The 20,135-nt window shown below is 36.6% G+C and overlaps 1 pseudogene; it reads left to right on the forward strand.

Annotated features, from left to right (window-relative positions):
* The first annotated feature begins 2,178 nt into the window (after positions 1 to 2,178).
* Positions 2,179 to 6,261, forward strand: LOC122329578 (annotated as a pseudogene).
* The last annotated feature ends 13,874 nt before the right edge of the window (positions 6,262 to 20,135 follow it).

Here is a 20,135-nt window from a genome sequence, read left to right on the forward strand (position 1 = left end):
GGTTTTGCTCTTGGCTCACTAACTGCTATGGCACACTGGATTGGCTTGACTCCGACGCTGAACAAGTGCAATCTGTACGATCCAATGAATTATTATAAATAAGACAAAGAAAATAAAGCGGAGAGCAATGGCCCTAAAGTATAAAACTGCTGGACTTCCCCAGTTATTCTTGAATGTCTTAATTACTGACCATTTCAGCCAGTATAAGTCTATTGTTGAGTTGTAATTATATACTTTATGGTGCAGTCTTACTGACAGACCTTTAAACCGGTTTATAGTCTATAAAAACAAAACCAGGTTAAGGGATTGATTAACAAGAGAATAACACTGCATATAGATGCTAGGCATAATATGGTATAGGAGACCCTCAAGGTTTGAGTTGTTTTACTCGAGTATGGAAGCTCGTTTCTGCCACTGACTTAAAAATGGAAGAAGTTTTTGTGACTTTTTATCTCACAATTCTGAGATATAATCGCATAATTGCAAATTCTAAAGAGTTATAAAGTGCGTTTATTCACATAATTGCCACTTTACATCTCACAATTCTGACTTTATAACTCAAAGTTGCGACTTTACATCTCATAATTCTGAGAAAAAAAATCAGAATTGCAAGATAAAAATGTGCAATAACGTTTTTTTTATTGAGTGGCAGAAAGGGCTTCCATACCTGACAGTCCTCAAATCTAATTGGCTGAATACTGGGGTACACCAATATGCGGCGACCTTTTTTAGTGATTCTTATATTTTAAAAAATTAATTTCTGGGGGCATTCTTTATGGCTTTTTTGAGACAGGTGGACAGGAAGTGAGAGAGAGAGAGAGAGAGAGAGAGAGAGAGAGGGGTATGGGATTGGGAAAGGTTCGTGAGCCAGGGCTCAAACTTGAGATGCCCGTAGTGCAACGCAGGTTCTGAGAGTTTTATATGTTCCTGAGTCAACATATTTTGTCTTTTCTCTACACCTAAACCTAACCTTAGAGACTTTTTTACATATGTCCGCATCAAAGCAGAACAAGTCGTACAACACATTCGAACAGATTTCTAACCTGCATGCATCTCAAGGTGATTAGTTTGCTCATCTCTAACAAGCCTGTTTACTTATTTGATTTTTTTAAAAAAAATAAAAATTCTAACAAGAAGGATTTGTTCAAAAACACTGAACCGTGCAAAAATAAAACTAATGATGAAAATGAATCATTGAATAATCCACTCAAGCAATTAGTTCAAAAACACACGGAATCATGTAGTCATGAAACAATTGATCTTTATGAATTACTGAATAATTCACTAAAACTATTTGTTAGAAAACACTGAATAATGCAAAACTGAGACAAATAATCATGAAATCATTAAATAGCTCGCTCAGCACTAAATCCATCCAGAATAGTGATTTGCAGTTGCTTTGCTTTTGCTTGTTTGGAACAGTTTTTTTGTGGTGTGAATAAGTAACCGGCAATAAATGTGCCTAAAATTAAAAGGACTCTTTTGTTTATTAAAGTGTTGTATATCACGCACTGCCTCCTATTCCAGTAGGTTTGTGAAACTATGTCTTAATAAAATCCTAATTCATCGCACAAAAGCGGCCAACAGTTTTTTTTTTCTTGCTTTCTACAGTTTTGCCCAGACTTTTGTAATAAAACAGTACAGTTTCTCCACCAGTTTGCAAAAGTGGTAACACTTCTGTGCTTTTTATACTAATAATTTATGATAAGTTGTAGATTTCTAAAAGGCTTTAATTTTAAGAAAATAAATAGCGGACCATTATATTAATACCTGAGACATCCTGTACTAAAAACAGTTACAGGCATTTAAATAAAATTAGTTACAACACTCCCTGGTTTATTAATACTCATATATTTGTTAATTTGGAGACTCTTTATTATCCATCGCAATGGGCTAAACTGCATTTCGGGGTCACGGGATTATTCACTTGCTTATCTTATGTTTTCTTTTCTACTCAAGCCAGCTGTGCAAACTAAAAGCAGATGTTTTGATTAAGCCTGCTCGGATCTGCCAGGAAATGGATAAAAGAAACGCAGTATTACGTCTCAGATGATGTCACGCTTCAGGTGACGGATGGGGCGGAACCCCGCGCACCTTCAAAGCCGGAACACTTCCTGAACCGGTACCTCAGCCGTATATAAACCCGCAGCGCTTCTCAGCAGGGAGAGGAGAGAGAAAGAGCTCTCGAGTTCACGGAGAGTCAGCGAAGCTGCTGCTGGACAGACAGACAGACAGACAGACAGACAGACAGACTCTGGCAATAAGGAGACGTGTTTATATCCACAGGCTGCTCTAGCATCTCTTGAGAAGGTAGGGATATTTTTGTGCACGAGCGGCCTTTTATAGTTGGTAAACTGATGTGTGGATTGTAAAGGGAAATGTGAGTTGAGATGACTATTGCATGTCTGGTGTAATTTCACAATGTTTATTTTAAGGAAAACCGTTTATGTAAATGTCAAAAGCGTGCTAAATCCTTTTGCAAAAAGCAATACAAGTTTATGACACTGGTGGTTAGGGTTGACAGTAATGTGGAAGAAAGTTAAATTGCAGTTAAAACTTGCATTTTATAAGTTTTTACGGTCATTTTTCACTTTTACGGTCCTTATGAATTGAATTACTGATTATGAAAAATAAAATAATTCTGGAAACTTAGTAAAAAATGTCTAAATTAATCTGAAAAGAAATGGAAAGCAAAGATGCAATAATGCTAAAATAATGGTTTATAGTGTTGGCTCTGTGGTAGAGGAGGGGGTCACGTGACGTAATAAAGTTTATTGCGTTCTCTAATGAATGGGAATCATTTGTTTCACTTGCAGATTGTGCAAAAGGAATAAAAACCTCGCCACATCCCAGCCATCAATCATGAATAAAAGCCGCTTGGCTATCGACATTCTGCTCTTGTGTATATCCTGTGGAGCAAGTGCACTGGCAGCCTTCAGTCCCACTGTCTCTTCATCTCTTCCAGCAACCAATTTCACTGATATTGGCTCTGCGCCTCCAAAATATCTCAGTGAGGCCGCAAACCTTCCCAAGACCAGACGGAAACGTTATATTTCCCAGAACGATATGCTTGCGATACTTGATTACCATAATAAAGTCAGAGGGAAAGTTTTCCCCCCAGCCTCAAACATGGAATATATGGTAAGTCACTTTACAGTAATTACCATTTTTCAAATAAGTAGCCTATGATACAATCAGGAACAGTTTGGACTTTAGAAAAAAAAATCTGCTTGCTTGAACTTTTGCTCTACACCCTCACAGCAGTTCACCAGGTTCAGTTGTTTTATTTATTTAATTGTATAATTACCTGGCACTTTGCCTGGAAAGCGCATTGCTGCTGTTGTAGGTGGACACGTGAGTGTTGCACATGTAACGGCGCTCATCACAGGATGCAGAAATGACATACTTCTCTGTGTCCATTTGGCACCAGCAGCTGTTGAGCAGATTTAATTGGCTTGGACCACCAAAGTAGATCCTCTGCAGCATAGATCAGTGTGCTAAGGCTACAGATAAGCACTAAAATTCTTCCAAAAGTGCACAGTCATGGGAAATGCTGTATCTGATATGTTTCAGTTGAGCCAAATGTTAGATTTTCTTGAAGAGTTCTCCAATTTGACCAAGATTAAAGGGGTAAAGCTTATTGACTGATCTACTGTGGTGAATGCAACACAATTTTCCAGCATTAAATGCATTTCTTGCTAATGCATATCCATCGGTGTTATTGTTTGGGGAAACTTGGCTTTTCGATCTTCCTATTGATATAATTTAATTTATTTGCATTAAAATCAAGAATACATTCTGCAGTTAATTCCATTTAAGTGGACTGATAAGTGTATTCCGTGTTTAGGTCTGGGATGACACTCTTGCAAAGACTGCAGAACAGTGGGCGCCCACTTGTATTTGGGAGCATGGCCTCGCAGTCTACTTAGATTTCTGGGTCAGAACCTTTCCGTCCGAACAGGAAGGTATGCATCTTCACCATCATTCCCCTGTTTATGATCAGTGATGTTTTCCTCTGATTCTCTACTATGGACATTTGTGCCTGAAAGAACAAGGAAAGCATTTCATCACACCATAATGAGATTTGATGCTATGTTTGGATTGTTTACAGATACAGGTCCATTTTGCAGCTGGTGAAGCCCTGGCATGATGAAGTGAAGGACTATTCATTTCCCCTATCCTCGAGACTGCAATCCCAGATGTCCCTGAAGTGCTACGGGCCTATGTGCACTCATTATACACAAGTGAGTTGATTACGATGACGTCCGTGTAATTAATTTCTTCAGGTGCAGAACCATTCCAAAGTTTTGAGTCGGTTTTATATGCATTTTATTATTTATTTGTGTAGGGTTTTTTTTTTCGAGTACCATAGCATTCACATTTGACCGTTGCTCACTTTTTGTTTTTACCAGATGGTGTGGGCAACCTCAAATAAAGTAGGATGTGCCATCAACACATGCCATAATATGAATGTTTGGGGCTCAGTATGGAAGAGGGCAACTTATTTGGTGTGCAACTATTCTCCAAAGTAAGTACACAATTTCTTGTGCTTTAAAGCAAAGAGTGAAACTCTTCAGTAACATAATTAGGCTAAGCTAGCAACCTGACACGTCTCTGTTAAAAACATTTTTGACGTGGGCATCCATGGGGCCTTCTGGTTCAAAGACCTAGACGACCTCTTGCATTCCTGCTGCATGTGGAATTTTAGCAGAATTCTGCCTCTAATTCCAGAATCAAAGAACCATAATCTTGTGTGGCTGGTGACTTGTGACTGACTTGTGACCTCCTTTTTTCGGTCTTTTAAGGCGGCGCACTTGAGAAAGTTCTTGGGCCACTGCAGAGCAAGCTATTTATAAACCCTAGTTAAGAGCTAGCTAGTTAAAGTAGATTTAGATTGATTTAAAGCTTGTCTTCTCAATATAGAAACACAGTTCGAAATGTGAAGTCTAGTAATTGCTTTTTTTTATGTCAAAGGTAGTAACTAGCAGACGCATACAGCGCACTTGTATGGTTCATTTTGTCCATTGGACTGTCATTGACAGTTGTTGCTATTGTTGTTTACAGGGGGAACTGGATTGGTGAGGCCCCATATAAAGTAGGTGTTCCTTGCTCCATGTGCCCTCCGAGCTACGGAGGATCATGCAGTAACAACATGTGCTTTCCTGCTGTGAACTCAAATTACCTGCACTGGTTTAAATAAACACAGACAGACAGAATGCACATGCCCCATCACAGAGACACTGTCCCTCATGGGAATTTGCACAACATTCCTGCATTTTTATTAAATATATATAATATGGGCCATATAGGACCATAGGATGCAAGGCAGTATTTTTAAGATATGTAAATAACTTATTTTTCAATGTTTATATTTTCCTTGTATTATGTTGTTTTGTGTATAAACCCAATGGTTTATTTCCTGAGAGGGACTCTACTGTGATCTGTCGAGACATGATTGGTGCTTGCAGTATTCAACTGTAAAGGCCCGTTCACACCAAGGACGATAACTAAAAAGATAATTAAATATATATAATTTTTTTTTTTTTCCACACACCACAGCTATAACTATAAAGATAGAGAAACAATATAATTGGAATCAGCGCAGAATGTTGATGAACCATACAAATATCGACACCCAATCAGAATCCATCCTGCTATAATGAGTCAAGAGTTTAAAATGGCAGACGAAATAGATAATATTGTTCACTGGTATGGATGCTAATATCTTTATCGTTCTTGGTGTGAACGGAGCTTAACTGTACTCCGAGAACACAAGGCGCAATTGCCAAAACTTCCAATAGGCTTTGTTGGCAATTCTAACGTTGCAAATTGTCTGTAGTGCCAGATTGTATTAATGGTCTTAAAGGGCTAGTTCACCCAAAAATGAAAATTCTGTGATTTTTAGGCATTCTGAACTCATGGCTTTCTTTCTTCTGTGGAAGACAAAAGATATTTTGTAGAACTCTTCTGCTGGTTTTATGTACATTTTTATAAAAAGTCAGAAAAGTTGTATGGAATAATTTCACATTTCCTTTTGTCCTTTTTGGAGTTTAAAAGTTGTGGAAACCATTTTCTTTAGTGTTACACACAGAAACCGCTAAAACCTTCTTCTGTATATCATCTTTTGTGTCCCACAGAAGAAAGTCTGTCATTTACTCGTCTTCCAAACTTGCATGACTTATTTTATTCTGCAGAACCCAAAACAAGATATTTTGAAAAATGCTGGTAACCATGGTTTGAGTTTTCTATTGACTTCCATTGCATGGACAAAAATACAATGGAAGTCAATAGGAACGGTATGTTCATGCATGTTTGGAACAACATACAAAATATCTCTTAAATAATGACAATTTTCTTTTTGAGTGAGCTATGCATTTAAATCAATGTGATTTTAATTTACTTTGGTTCGTTCTGTTCTGTTTTGTGTGATGTCATATCTATTAACCCTGGAGGTTGACTTTTGGTGCTTCAGTTCAAATGTTAAGCAGGATTGAATACACTCGCTTTCTTGCTTTGGGTCTTCCTTTTTTTGGAAGGTTTCCACATGCTTAAAGCCTACAAACGTGTTCTTGGGGCTTAGAGATCATGGAATGTTGATTTAGAAATAATTTGGAAAAAACTCAGCATTTTGCAACCCCAGAAAGAGCATTTAGTGAGATGGCTAATCATGCTGTACCCTCATGAAATGTTGAGGCGGATTAACATTGAAACATGTTTGATGTGTAAGCGCACCTTAAAATGTTTTACTGTTTGTTTGTTTTTTTTTTGTGTGTGTTTTTATTTAGAAAGCTGTCATTAATGGTGATTTTTATCATTTTGTACATTTTATGATTTCAGCAGTATAGTCTCTACAGTGCATGCATAACAGTGGCACATTATTGCATCGTATTGCTTTGTGTAGATTTCACTCTTTGAACTGCATCACACAAGCACTTAGAAATCTACCAGGCAGTACTCTGCAGTAATCTGGACATGGAGGAGGGGATATAAAGCGCTATTTATCCCTTAGCCCCATAGATTCAGCGTGGTCAACATGATTTCATTTATTGAGGAAAAAAAAATCAAAAATTTGTTAAATTCTATTCTGTACAATTAGTTGGTGTTTTTTTTTTTTTTTTTTTTTTTTTTTTTTGGTCATAGACTGCATCTCTAACTGTGTTAATGTCTTTGCAGACCTCTGTTTTGTTTTTTTCTGCAATGTACTATACAAGTTATGGTGCTAGATTTAATGAGCATAATGTTAAATGTGTGTATTTGCACCTATTGTTAACACATATACAGTACATAAATGGCAACTGTATTTCAGTAACACTTTATTTATCATTTTAAAATAAGCTGTACATAGCCTTTTTATACAGATTTTTTTATATATAAAATTTGTTATTTAAACATGTAATTTTGTGCCTCATTGCAAAGCTGCAACACTGTTTAAGAGTTTGGGGTTTATTAGCATTTTGTTTTTGTTCAGCAAGGGTGAATTAAATTGACAGTAAATTCAATTATGGTGTAGCAGATTTTAATTTAAATTTTTTATTATTAGTATTTTTTTTTATTATTATTTAACTTTCTATTTATAAAACAATCCTAAGAAAAATATACACAAAAACATTAAGCAGTTTTTTTTATAAACTGGTAATAACAACAAGAAATGCACATTATAATGGTTTCTGAGATATTGAAGAAATATAAGTTGTTGTTGTTTTTTTTAAATAGACTTAAGTATTATTTCTCAGTAGTCTTTTTTTTTTTTTTTTTTTCAAATCAAATAAATGCAAACCGACTCAAACTTTTGCAAGCTTTCAAATAATTCATCAGTGTAGGTCAAGGGTTGAAGCGATTTTGAACAAAAACAACCAGAACCTAATAATAATAATAATAATTGTGTAAAATATAGAAGTATAAACAATGCCACCACCCTTGCTGACTATTTAAATTAATGTTGTATTTATACTTTTTAATCAGACTGCTTGCTACATATTTTGCATTGTTGAATAAAGCTGAAAACCATTTTGCTTCACAGTTTGTCTTTCTTCAAACGTGTTAATCAGAAATCCTAATCAGTCCCGTATACCCTCCTTCTTTCTCTGTCCACCCGTCTCCTTCTCTTGTTTTTCTTTTCTCTCTCTCTCTCTCTCTCTCTCTCTCTCTCTCTCTCTCTCTCTCTCTCTCTCTCTCTCTCTCTCTCTTTTTTACACAGAAACAGACAGAGCTGATAGTAATTATGGGATGTTCTGAGAAACTCTCTGCTCTTTTGATGCTCCGTTTACAGTTTCACTTAAGCATTGTAATTTTAAGACCACTTCCTTGATATGAAAACTGGTTACAATTATAGCTTGATAAGAAAACGTTGACTTTGGCCCAGCCGATACCCGTCTACATAAACAATATGTATGTGATGTTCCGAGAGGGGCCCTCGGGTCTGCGATGGAGCGAATGAAACCGATGAACTCTGTGAAAGTTACAGGCTCCGCCCCCCAGGGCACTCTTGGGAGAGGGTGGGGCGAGCAGGCAGACAGACTCTCACCGCTACCAAATTCAGCAGATTTGGGAGAAGTATGCAGATTTCACAGGGAAATATGATGCCATAAATGTTTTGATCTATTGGACAGACACAGCTGTTCTTCTACAGACTTCCAGCTGTGAGAAGAGGCAGATTCCTGCCAATGGCGTACAAAGAATAGCAGGTCATAGTACCCGTTTCTAAACCTTATGGTATGCGGTAGCTGTCCAGAAAATATGCCAAAACATTAAAAAGGTAGGGTTTCACAGGAAGGATGAAGTGGGTGTACAGCAATACTGAATGGGCAGGCTACGTCAGGCAGCAAAAACCGACCATTTATGACCTTTTTTAGTCTTATTGTGCACAGTTCATTGGTTTTTATATTGATTTATACTGTTTTAAATAACAAATTGTTAGTTTTAATAATCTTTAATCGAAATGTAATAGTGCACTTCCTCTCAAACGACATCAATTCGATGAAACTGATGGGGAAAGTCGCCAAACGTGCCATCTGATTTCCTCAAACTGCGGCAAACAAAAGGGTGTTTTTAACTGCTTCTGACCCGGAGGCTTGATTCCCACCTCAGACAAACATCATTACTGGCCTGCCAAAAACGTTTAAAGCTTGTCACATTACGCCCCAAAGCGCGCGTAAGGCTTTAAGGCACTATCTAAAGCTGCTTCAAATAAGTACTGAGAAAAGGGTTTGAATACTTATGCATGATCTCAGTTTTTTCTTGTTAATACACTGGCACAGCCGTCATTATGGTATGCAAAGAAAATACATAGAAAAAAGATGCCATTAAATGTATATTTTTTTCCTCTGAAGTACATTTATTCAACAGTTACATCTATTAGCTGCTTATTAGCATGCATCTTACTGGAATATTAGCTATTTATTAATGCTAAGTAAGCACATATTAATGCCTTATTCGACAAGACCTTATCCTACATCTCTAATCCTACCCAATACCTAAATTTTATGACTGACGAGCTATTAATAAGCAGCAAATTAAGAATTTATTGAGGTAGAAGTCATAGTTAATAGTTAAAAAGTGTAACCTAATCTAATAGAAATATATTGAAGAAATATTTAAAAATATATGTTCGATATATTTCTTGTCTTTATGTGGTTTCGTGTGTGTATATATATATATATATAACTTATATAGGCAGAAGGATTGAATCAAATTCTGATTCAAGATTCAACAATTAGTTAAATTAGTTGTCAGCAGGGATTCACATTGAAATAATTCTATTCCATTATATTTAACTATAACTCATTATTAATCAGAGGTTCTATTGACTATATTTCTGTTCTGATTTTTCACTTGCCTCACTGCTTCATATGCCTCATTACACTTGTACAATACAGCCCTGTTTTGATTTAAGCTCTCAGGTCAAAATGACTAATAGTGCACTTTTGTAAAATCCATACAAAGTCCAGCACGAGTGGAAATTAATGTTTCATGTCCTTAAACAAGAGACTCCTCCAACCCAAAAATACAGCTGCAGGAAAAATACCCCACCTGTGTGAATAACAAGATTCTTTGTGCACTTGTTTGCATCCAAAACAATTGGACTTTTTTTTTTTTTTTAATTTTAGCGCAACCCATATTTGTCGCGAGAAAATCAGTCTCAATTAATTCTCACAATAATGCAAAATGGCATTTTCTTATGACATGCGACTTTTTACTTGGAATGGGGAGAACAGGTGATTAATTACAGTGCATGTGAGGTATACGTGAGGTTTCAGCAACTTTTATATATTTATTTTAAACATGTCCTCAAACTCTTCCAGCTAAACATCAGGTGAGTTTGTGGCTGACGACGGATCAGAAGAAAGATCCAGTTTGTTTTTGGCTTGCAGCTACACATGGCAGACCAACAACCTGCTGATGAAAAGTTGGCTCCCGCTCGTTTTCTTTCATGTCTCCCGGGAACCATCGCAGATAGCATTTTTCAATTCTTTGTGTGCTTTTTCCCTTCGTCTCTCTCTCTCTCTCTCTCTTTTCGCCGTTCCCTCTGTCTCAGGAACCCACAACAAATCTGTTCATTCGACAAGCGTCCCTCCTCCCCTTCTCCCTGCGCCTCCTTCCTCTCATCTGAGGTGGCTAGGTTCAGACTGGCCTCTGCTGTCCTCGGCCTCCCTCTTAAACGCTGTCCCCACTTTCCGTGCTACATGACAAAAAGCCAGCTGTTCGTTATAATGGAGCTTTAGGCTTTACGTAAAGCTCGCCAAATAAAGCTTGGAAGAACGCTTGTAAATTCATTTATGGACACTATCAAAACTTACCTTTTTCGATTCCTGGGAGTTGGGAAGGCAAAAAATAAAACCTTTGTTGAAATGGAGGGTGACCGAGGCTGCAGAGTAACATCCCGCATCTGGCGCTCTCCGCAGCTAGATGTGGTCTGCTGCAAAAGCAACAGGACGGACTGTAAACATCCTTTGTGCAGTGCCAACCCGAGGTGTTAAAGGGATGGTTTACACACTTACTCACCTGTTTGTCAGCGACGGTGTGACTTTGTTTTACCTGGGCCGCACAAAATAAGAAAGGCCTACTTTGAAAATGTTGAAGCGTGCGTTTGTTCAGTGTTGTTTTGAACCCCGTTCGATTTTAATGTGGACAAAAACATACATTTAAATACCTTCTTACTGATATTACACTCGATATCATTTGCATTATTAGTGTTGTAATTATCACACGATCGCGATGACAAACAAACTAACAACATTTAATACCACAGGGGAAAAAACATTAATTATGGCAATTTTGTAGCATTTTACTATAAAGTGATATTAGTTAAGGTTAGTTAATGCATTATATATATATATATATATATATATATATATATATATATATATATATATATATATATATATCCTTTATTACTGCTTATAAAAGTAAAGTAGCTGATCAGTTTAAAAATGGGGTAGGAATTGAGTAGGATTATAGATTTATAATGTCTTGCAGAACGTATTCATGTCTACACACATTATTTAAATAAATTATAGAAGTAACTGTAATTAATTTACAGGGTAATCACTTACTTCAATAGAAAAATATTTTTAATTACACCCAACAACGCGTTTCTTCAGTTTTCATATTAACTAATGTATTTTTTTAAAGAAACAATTACAGTAATAAATGAAAATCTTTCCAAGCTCCCATTGGCTTCATGTACATTTGGTTAGAATCACTGAGCCTTCAAGGAAGGAAAAATACACAGAATGAAGGGAGAGGAAAACCAAATATTGCCTTGTGTTAGGTACGATTCGGTGGGTTTTCAACCATGGGTTCAGGACCACTAGGTGGCCTCAGCAATCTTGGTATTTTGTCTTTCCACACTGTACATAGAACTGCTGCCTGGAGCAATTACACCAGTTTAGATGATATTTCATGTTTAATGTACATGTGGAGATGGTTAGAACCGTCCACGCTGCAAATCACGTCTTTTTATGAAAGTGTGAGGAAGACTGTTGAAATTATAGGATTTTTTTTATGGTGGCTGCAGCAGTGTGAATTTACACAGATCTGTTTGACAGATAGCAAGCGCTCTGACTGGACGGAGATCCTCACAGATGGTCACACATATAAAAAGGGTTTTTGTAAGATACCACTTAGAATCTGTTCTCGGATGCAACCAAGTGGGCTGTGTCTCTTTTCAACAAAAAAACCCAATAAGTTTGATGTGATTTCTTCTTAATTGGGATCTTGTAATCTTATTATCAAGTGATTGATATTCAAAGTTAATTGAATTATCTTTTAGAACTGTTGTTTTTATTATTATTATTTAATGTCCAACACAGTGGACATCGGATCTTAATCTCATTTATGTGCCAGGTTGTGAAATTTGTGCAAGCATTTCTAGGCTAAAATGCCAAGCTACGAATTCTTCTGAGGATTATGAATATTATTAAAATTATTAATCTTCAAACTACTGTTTACTTTTTTCGTTGATTTTAGAGAAAGACCACAACAGAGAACCTTTAAGATATCCATACGCATCCTTTAGGAACAAAAGGGTACCTAATAGTGTACCACTAATAGCTTTGCCGTCTTAAATTCGCTTGCATATAGCTAGCGGCTAACATGAAGGACAGTCGCAGAAAAAACATTTGCGTGTTTGGTTTAGTATTTGGCGACCCATGTTCTGTGCTTTGCCTTGATCGTTGCCCTGATCGGTAGTCTTGGAGAAGCATTTACATTGGGAGAGCTTCATAGATTTCAGGAACCATCGTTTCATGCCAAGATCAATGTCTGTATGGGAACGAAACGCTGAGATAGTGTCATGAAATCAGATTGGGCTTTCCCAGAGTTTCCTCTCTAAAAGGAAGCCACTTGTCCTGGTTGGCTTTGATGCTAAAAGCACAAAACATGTGACATAATGGGATGAAAGCCTGTAGAAATGTTTTGTGTAAAACATGCTCCATTTAGGTAATGAAATCAAGTCGCATAATAACGGTACTGAAACGCCAGCAGATGGCAATCTTTGTCCAATATGGATCTTTCCACCCCCCACAGACTTCACACATTACCATCCCAGTCCTGAAGGAAGCTAACATTAGATATCATGAGAGGTACGGACTTCATAAGATGAGATAAATATACAAATAAACCAACCAACCAAACATTAGGTTATATTAGAGATTAAAAACAAACAAACGAGGGATAGCATTAAACGTTTTTATTTAGGCTGTACAGGATAATAGAGATTAATATTAGACTACACTATAGTCCATTAGGTGCCAGAAACCTTATTTAGACGATTAATGTTACTGTTAAACGTGGACGAACTTTTAATAGATAGCTGGAATAGATGTTGGAGCTAGTTAATACGGTGGCCGAGAGAGAGCTCAACCCGCTGCAACTTGCAAATAGAAAAACGCCAGTAAATTGAAGCGGCAGCCCGTGAGTGTTTTGTCGCCGCCTATGTTTGAAAACATGGTATTGCAGTTCCTTGCGGAATTATATTTCATGAGTGGGTTGTGCTCAGGCGCGGTTCCGGCGCGGATGAACGTAATGTTTATTTTTAGGTGAATGTGTAGCTGTCAATCATCACACCGGGGCGAATCCTACATATCTTAATAGTAATCACAGATTCTAGCCTGCAACTTGGACTATATGACCCAAATAAGAATTTCCACCGGATATTGTGCTTTGAACAAGTAAGTCTGCCATGCTTTGTTCTGACTGAGGAAAAAAGCATTATCATAAATCGCGCTGCCGATGGTGAATTAATTTAACGATCTGTTAGCTCATATAAACTCAATCTTTTATGTATTATGTATTTTCTCAAATAATGACTTTGGATATTTTTTTACCTAAAAAAAAAAAAAAAAAAAAAAAAAAGCTAGACTGCAGCTTTAAGAAAACGTCTTCATCAATTTAACTACACACAAATCGTGACTAAGTTTTAATCACAAATATGTGAATATTATAATGTATTGAAATAGTTTTTATGATTATTTATGGGATGTTAACACATTATAAGGCTGTTTATAATTCATTTTGCATTCATTACGATGCCTTATTCATTATGATACCCGTATAATGTGTTATAAATAAAGGCTTCATAGAAAGTGTTAGCGATATTTTTTATGGAAGTATATTTTATGGTTTAAATAAATTGCATGTTTCACAGAGACTGATTTGCTTATTTATTATTTTATTTTACTCCCAAAAAATAGTGGTTTTGAAGGACAAAGTTGCTTTAATTGTCTGTAACATCACAGCTTTTATTTAAACCCATGAAAATACAGCATGCATATATAGTACAGAAATATAGAATATACCTCTTAAATTTAAATAAAATTTAAATTTAATCTAATATATTAATTATAAATATTTAATATCTAATCAAAAATAGCACAAGCACAACTGCATGAACTAAAGTAGTTCGCAGAGACTGTTACTGTGCTGAAGCATTGCTTTTAGATAAATTAACATAATATCATTAATGGTTCGAACAGTCATCAACTTAACCACAAGCCAGTAGGTGTTAAGTTCACCATTCAAGTGAGCCATTCAATCAGTAATTTCATTCAGATGGCTGATTCATGCCTTTATGAATGTTTCACTGAATCATTGTTTCACTCGATTTATTTAAAAACATGGATTCCTTAATGAAACACCGCTGGGTATTAATCTGGGATGCTCAACAGTTCCCCAGGCTTTATTTTCATTGGTGAAATCACAGACAATATGTCTAAAATAGTTAGTAACTTCTTTACCTTTTCTTTTTTTTTATTGTTTGGAAAAAACCTTTATGCAACCTGTTTTGTCCTCCTAACAGCTAGTGATGATTTCTGAAAGAAAACACGCATTATCTAGTTTTGACGTCCATTAGGGGATCAAGCCTTCTTTAGGGGGTCAGTGTAAAAATGTGTTCAGAATTTGCTTACTGTACCTTCATCAGGCCTTCATTAAGTGTATCAGGGAATATGTATTTATTTATGACTTTATTTTATTTTTATAAAAAAATAATGTATTGTACATTTTTTAGCTTTGCTTTGTCGATTTTAAATATATATTAGTAATTAGCTGCTTATTTCTTTTAAACATTTGTAGCAAATTGTGTGTGTGCCCCAAGGCCCCACCCATCCTGACCATAGCATTGACAAAAGATTTGTAATATTAGTCCAACTATCAATCTTTTTTTGTAAGTAACCGATGAGCTCTGTCATTCTAACTTCTGTTTTGATGCTCTTGCGTTCTTGTCTCCATGTTAAAAAGGGGACAAAATGATTAAATTACGGAGCGATGCGCTCATCTGTTTTCAGTACAGCTCACCTCAGATCATTTCATATCCTGTACTCACTCATTATTCATTTTTAGGTTTAACATATTATCAGCTATCGTTAATTTGCTGAGCAATACCAGAGAAGACTTTTGTTAATCGCACACTGAGTCTGTAATCTTCGTCCGAATGTTTCCGCAAATTAAAAATAATAAATAAATCAATCAATCACGTTTACCAGTACATCACTTGCCCACCGGGACACCTTCCCACAGCGTAGTTTTTTTTTTTTTTTTATAATAATAAAAGTAATTTAGTTCGTGAGAGAACAGACAATTAAAACTGAAAGCATCTCTTTTGCTTGAACCGCATTAGTTCAAAACACAGGGCCAATGACGTCACCCGCAACTTATGCTATTTAAAAGATTAGAGATCTCTAAGATGCTGCTGTATCGCTTTAACTAAAGCAAACCAAACAATGTGTTATCAATATGTAAATGCTGAAAGATTTGGGGTCCGTAAGACCGTTTAATGCCTTTGAAATGAGTCGCATTACTGTACACTGTTTTATTACAGCATTATATTGTGAAATATTTAAATTCATTTAATTTGTGATGGCAAATTAGAATTTTCAGTAGCCTTTCATTTCATCTTAACACCATCCTTCAAAAATCTTTTTAATATGCTGAATTGGTGAATGTACAAATGGTGCCGCTTGATATTTTGTGGAAACCGTGGAAGGGTTCGCTCAATGGTTTAAAAGTTCAAATAAAAATTTGTAAAAAAAAATAAAAATTGTAAAGTCCAAATGTAACTTTTTATCTGATAAGTATAATGCGTCTTTGCTGAGTAAAAGTATTCATTTCTTAAATATAAAAAAAGATTCACGGCAAAGTACATTTCAAAAGGTTCATTTATGTCTGTCAGCCAGTTCTTAGCATGAGCTAGCTCTCTGGCATTAGCGTACTAGCCCAGTTTGTTTGGTATTAGATATGAAGCGCTCTTCGCAGTGATGTTGCCGTGGTTGGAGGAACACAGTAGGACGTGTTTCATATAAATATAATACATCTCATTATAATCTATGCAGTATGTATGTTCTGTTTGGGGAATATGCATTGTACTTATTCGCTTCTGTTTTTTAAAATTTCTTGCACAGTTCTGCAATGGTGTAAACGTAGAGACCATTCCTCAGTATCTCTGCAAATTCACCATAATATATAATCAAAATATCTTAGAAAAATGGGTATAATGTTATTCTCCCAAGTATTCTCCATTAAAATGCTAAATACCATTTTTTTTATTTCATTCAAATATTCATTATTGACTAGTGTTTCTTAAAAATATTACACCCAAATTAAAGTGTCTAAAGGCTTTTTGAGGTAATTAGCGTCGGGTTGCATTAAAGGTGAATGATTAGATTAGATTGCCATCTACTGGTGATTGACCACATAATGCAAAACAAAAATCCAAAATTTCAAAAATCCAAATTAATTTGGATGTTGATTGAAACTCAGTACAGCACTTGTTTTATACAAACTTATCTAATGGTATGATGCCAAAGTTTTGCATAATATTATATATCGTAAACGGACGAAATGTTCCTTACCGCATGATGCTATACATCTGTGTATTTAGACACATCTGTGACAAGTAACAGGTGTGTGTGTAATATAGTAATCACACTCACAACCAGTTAAAATGGAGAAAAGTGTCACACAGAGCATGGAGAAAATAAATGAGTGTAAAGAGTTGTCTGTGGATTCATGAGAAAACAAATTGTGGAAAGACACGGATAATCTCAAGGCTACAAGTCCATCTCCAGATATCTTAATGTTCCTGTGTTCACTGTGCGCAATATCATCAAGAGCCTTACAGCCCATGGCACTGTAGATAACCTCCCTGGACGGGGACGGAAGAGCAAAATGAATGAAAAATTACAACCACGGATTGTTCGAATGCTCGATAAAGAAAACCGATTAACTTCCAAACAATTCAAGCTGTTCTGCAGACACGGGCACAACAGAGTCAGCTCACACTAAAAGAGACGCAGAAGGACACCACTGCTGACACAAAAGCATAAGACCGGACTTCTGAGAGAATGTACTGTGGATAGATGAGACAAAAGTAAAGCTTTTTAGTAAAGGACATCATGGCAGTGTTTACAAAAAGAAGGCCTACAAAGAAAAGAACACAGTCTCTACAGTCAGAGATGGAGGAGGTTCAAAGATGTTTTGGGGTTGCTTTTGCTGCTTCTGGCACTGGAAGCCTCGACTGCGTGAATGGTATTAGGAAATTTGATGATTACCAAAGAATTTTGGGGTGCAACGTAGTGGCCGTTGTCACCAGGGGTCCTGGGCCTTCCAGAAGGACAATGACCCAAAACATACTTTACAAAAAGCACTCATAAATGCTTACAAACAAAGCGCTGGAGAGTTCTGAAACGGCCAGAACTGAATCCCATAGAACACCTGCGGAGAGAAAGCAAAACAGTAGTTGGAAGAATGACCAGATCAAATCTAATGACCTGGAGCAGTGTGCAAAAGAAGAGTGGTCTAAAATTCGGAGAGAGGTGTAATGAACTCATTCGCGGTTACAGGAAGCAATTGATTTCAGTTATTTTTTCCAAAGGGTGTAGTACCAAATATTAAGGTAGGGTGCCAATCATTTTGTTCAGTGTGGGTGTGTGTGTCTGTGGTTCCAATGCAAACCAAAAAAATAAAAATAAATAAACGCATAAACGCATATTGAAATATTTGTAACTGCTACAATTTTCTGAGAGAAGGGTTGCATTTTCGAGCAGAATTTGATATTTTTGGCCATGACTGTACAGTACTTGGCACTGTAGATTACTGTAATAATGATAAGTTTGCATTATAAAATTTTAAAACATTTTGTGAAAAGGTTATAAGAGCGTCAAATGTAACAGTATGATGAAAATATGCATTATTAAGGTGATACGCTAGTGCCTTATAGAAGCAACAACAGCATGAACCCGCTACGTCTTGATATAATTCCACCTCGAAAACAGTAGAGGGAGACGTTGAGCTGTCGGTCTTATATTTCTGGGTTCATTCAGTTTATTGGAAAGTAACTATACACAGGACACTAACTTAAATACTTATCTGTCTCATCAGCCTTAAAGCACATGTACACCGGGGATAGAAGTGGCGATTTGTCTGCCAAACAGTGGGAGTCAAATAAGAAAAATGACCAAACATTTAACTGGAAAGAACAACCAGATCTTCTACAAAGCAATGCAAACCTATTGTCTTTAAATAGCGTATATTGTTTAAAGCTTTTTATGGACATAGCATGTATGAAACCGCAGTGTTTCTATCGCTTGTTTACCAGCACTCTTCACAGAATCTTCTTTTGTGTCCTGAAGTCAGAAAGAAACTTGTCCTTGCTTGGAACAACTTTTTTTTTCTTCTAAACCGTCCCTTTAAATGCCATGATTCTACGCTGACTGTTTCTTATGAATTACCGTAGTGTTTTGTGGCGGCCTCCCGCTGGCACGTGGAGCACCTTGGCGTTTCTGTTTCAGTTGTGGAGAGTCCCGGTCTCTTCACGCAGCTATCCATTCTGATGGCTGCGGTCACGGCCTGGTGCCAGTGACCTACACAACCAGCTGCAAACTCTGGTTCATTGCTGTTTAAAATGTGGTGGGTCATGCTGTAGAGACTCATTATAACATTAAGTGCAAAGTAAAGCTGCGCTCCGAAAGCACGGCTTCTGGTTTGGACAGTACGGAGATGCTAAATATGAATTTAAAGAGTCAGCAATAAAACTGGATTGAGTTCAAATGCATGCACATGAGCTACTGTATAGCAAACAGGACAGCGATTTGCATTTAGATACAGTATGAGCTCTGCAACATATGGCAAATGGGAAAAAATCATATTCGTGAAGTTTATTTCCTGATTTCTACATATAAATATTGGTGTTGATTGGGTTAAATTACGGTCATGTTATGATTAAAACGTTTTGCATTTAGCGGATATAGTGAAGGTATTTCTCATTTGTATTTTTTTACTCAAAAACTAGTTATTATAAAAAATTGCCAATTAACGGGAAGCAAGATACCACAAATGTCTCATGCGATTAGTGACCTAGTGAGTTTAATAAATCAGCTTTCATTTTCATTTTTCTAAATCCCAAAGACAAACAGCACAGCTTAAAAAACCCTGTATACATACATAAGAATGCAGATAATGACCAACGGTCAAAAATCAAAATTGGTAAGAAATGCGATCCAACTACTGAATGATTTATGGGGCCAACGTGGTTTAAATATAAACCGCTGATTTTCTGGGATTTTATGCACAAGAGGATCTATTGGGATAGTGCAAAACAAAATAACGGTAACCAACAAGCAGGGTTTTTGTTGGGATGAAATGCTTTATTAATGAGAGAGGTGATGCTAGCATGACCAGCCTGTAGTGCGATCTGACAGAAAGGCAGCAGTATGTGAAATAGCCACGTTACGTCGGTTCTCCGCTCATGCACATCTCTGAACAGGCCTACACATCAGTCTGTGAACTACACAGGACGGGACGTTTCTTCCCAAGCTTCCCAAGAACAGGTAACATTGCAGGCGGCCACTTGCAGACCCAAACTGGAGCATGCCATAGATGTCCCTCTGGCCCTTAAAAAAAAAGCTGGAACCAGAAAGTTGGGATCGTGTTGCATCTGTGTTAGATCTAAGGAATATTTCACGCTCTGCTGAGTTGAGTTCATGCGTAATTAACTGGATAGCAATACATTGCGTAACAATAATAACAATCCAGTGTAAATATTTCTTTGGATTCGGGATAACGGGTGGGTTGACTGAAACACGGGAGGTGTGGTTTACAAAGAAATTCGACACTGTAAAAGAAGTTGAGCGTGGATTTAA

Source organism: Puntigrus tetrazona, chromosome 24 (genome assembly GCF_018831695.1).
Source record: "Puntigrus tetrazona isolate hp1 chromosome 24, ASM1883169v1, whole genome shotgun sequence".
In the NCBI taxonomy this organism is placed as follows: Eukaryota; Metazoa; Chordata; class Actinopteri; order Cypriniformes; family Cyprinidae; genus Puntigrus; species Puntigrus tetrazona.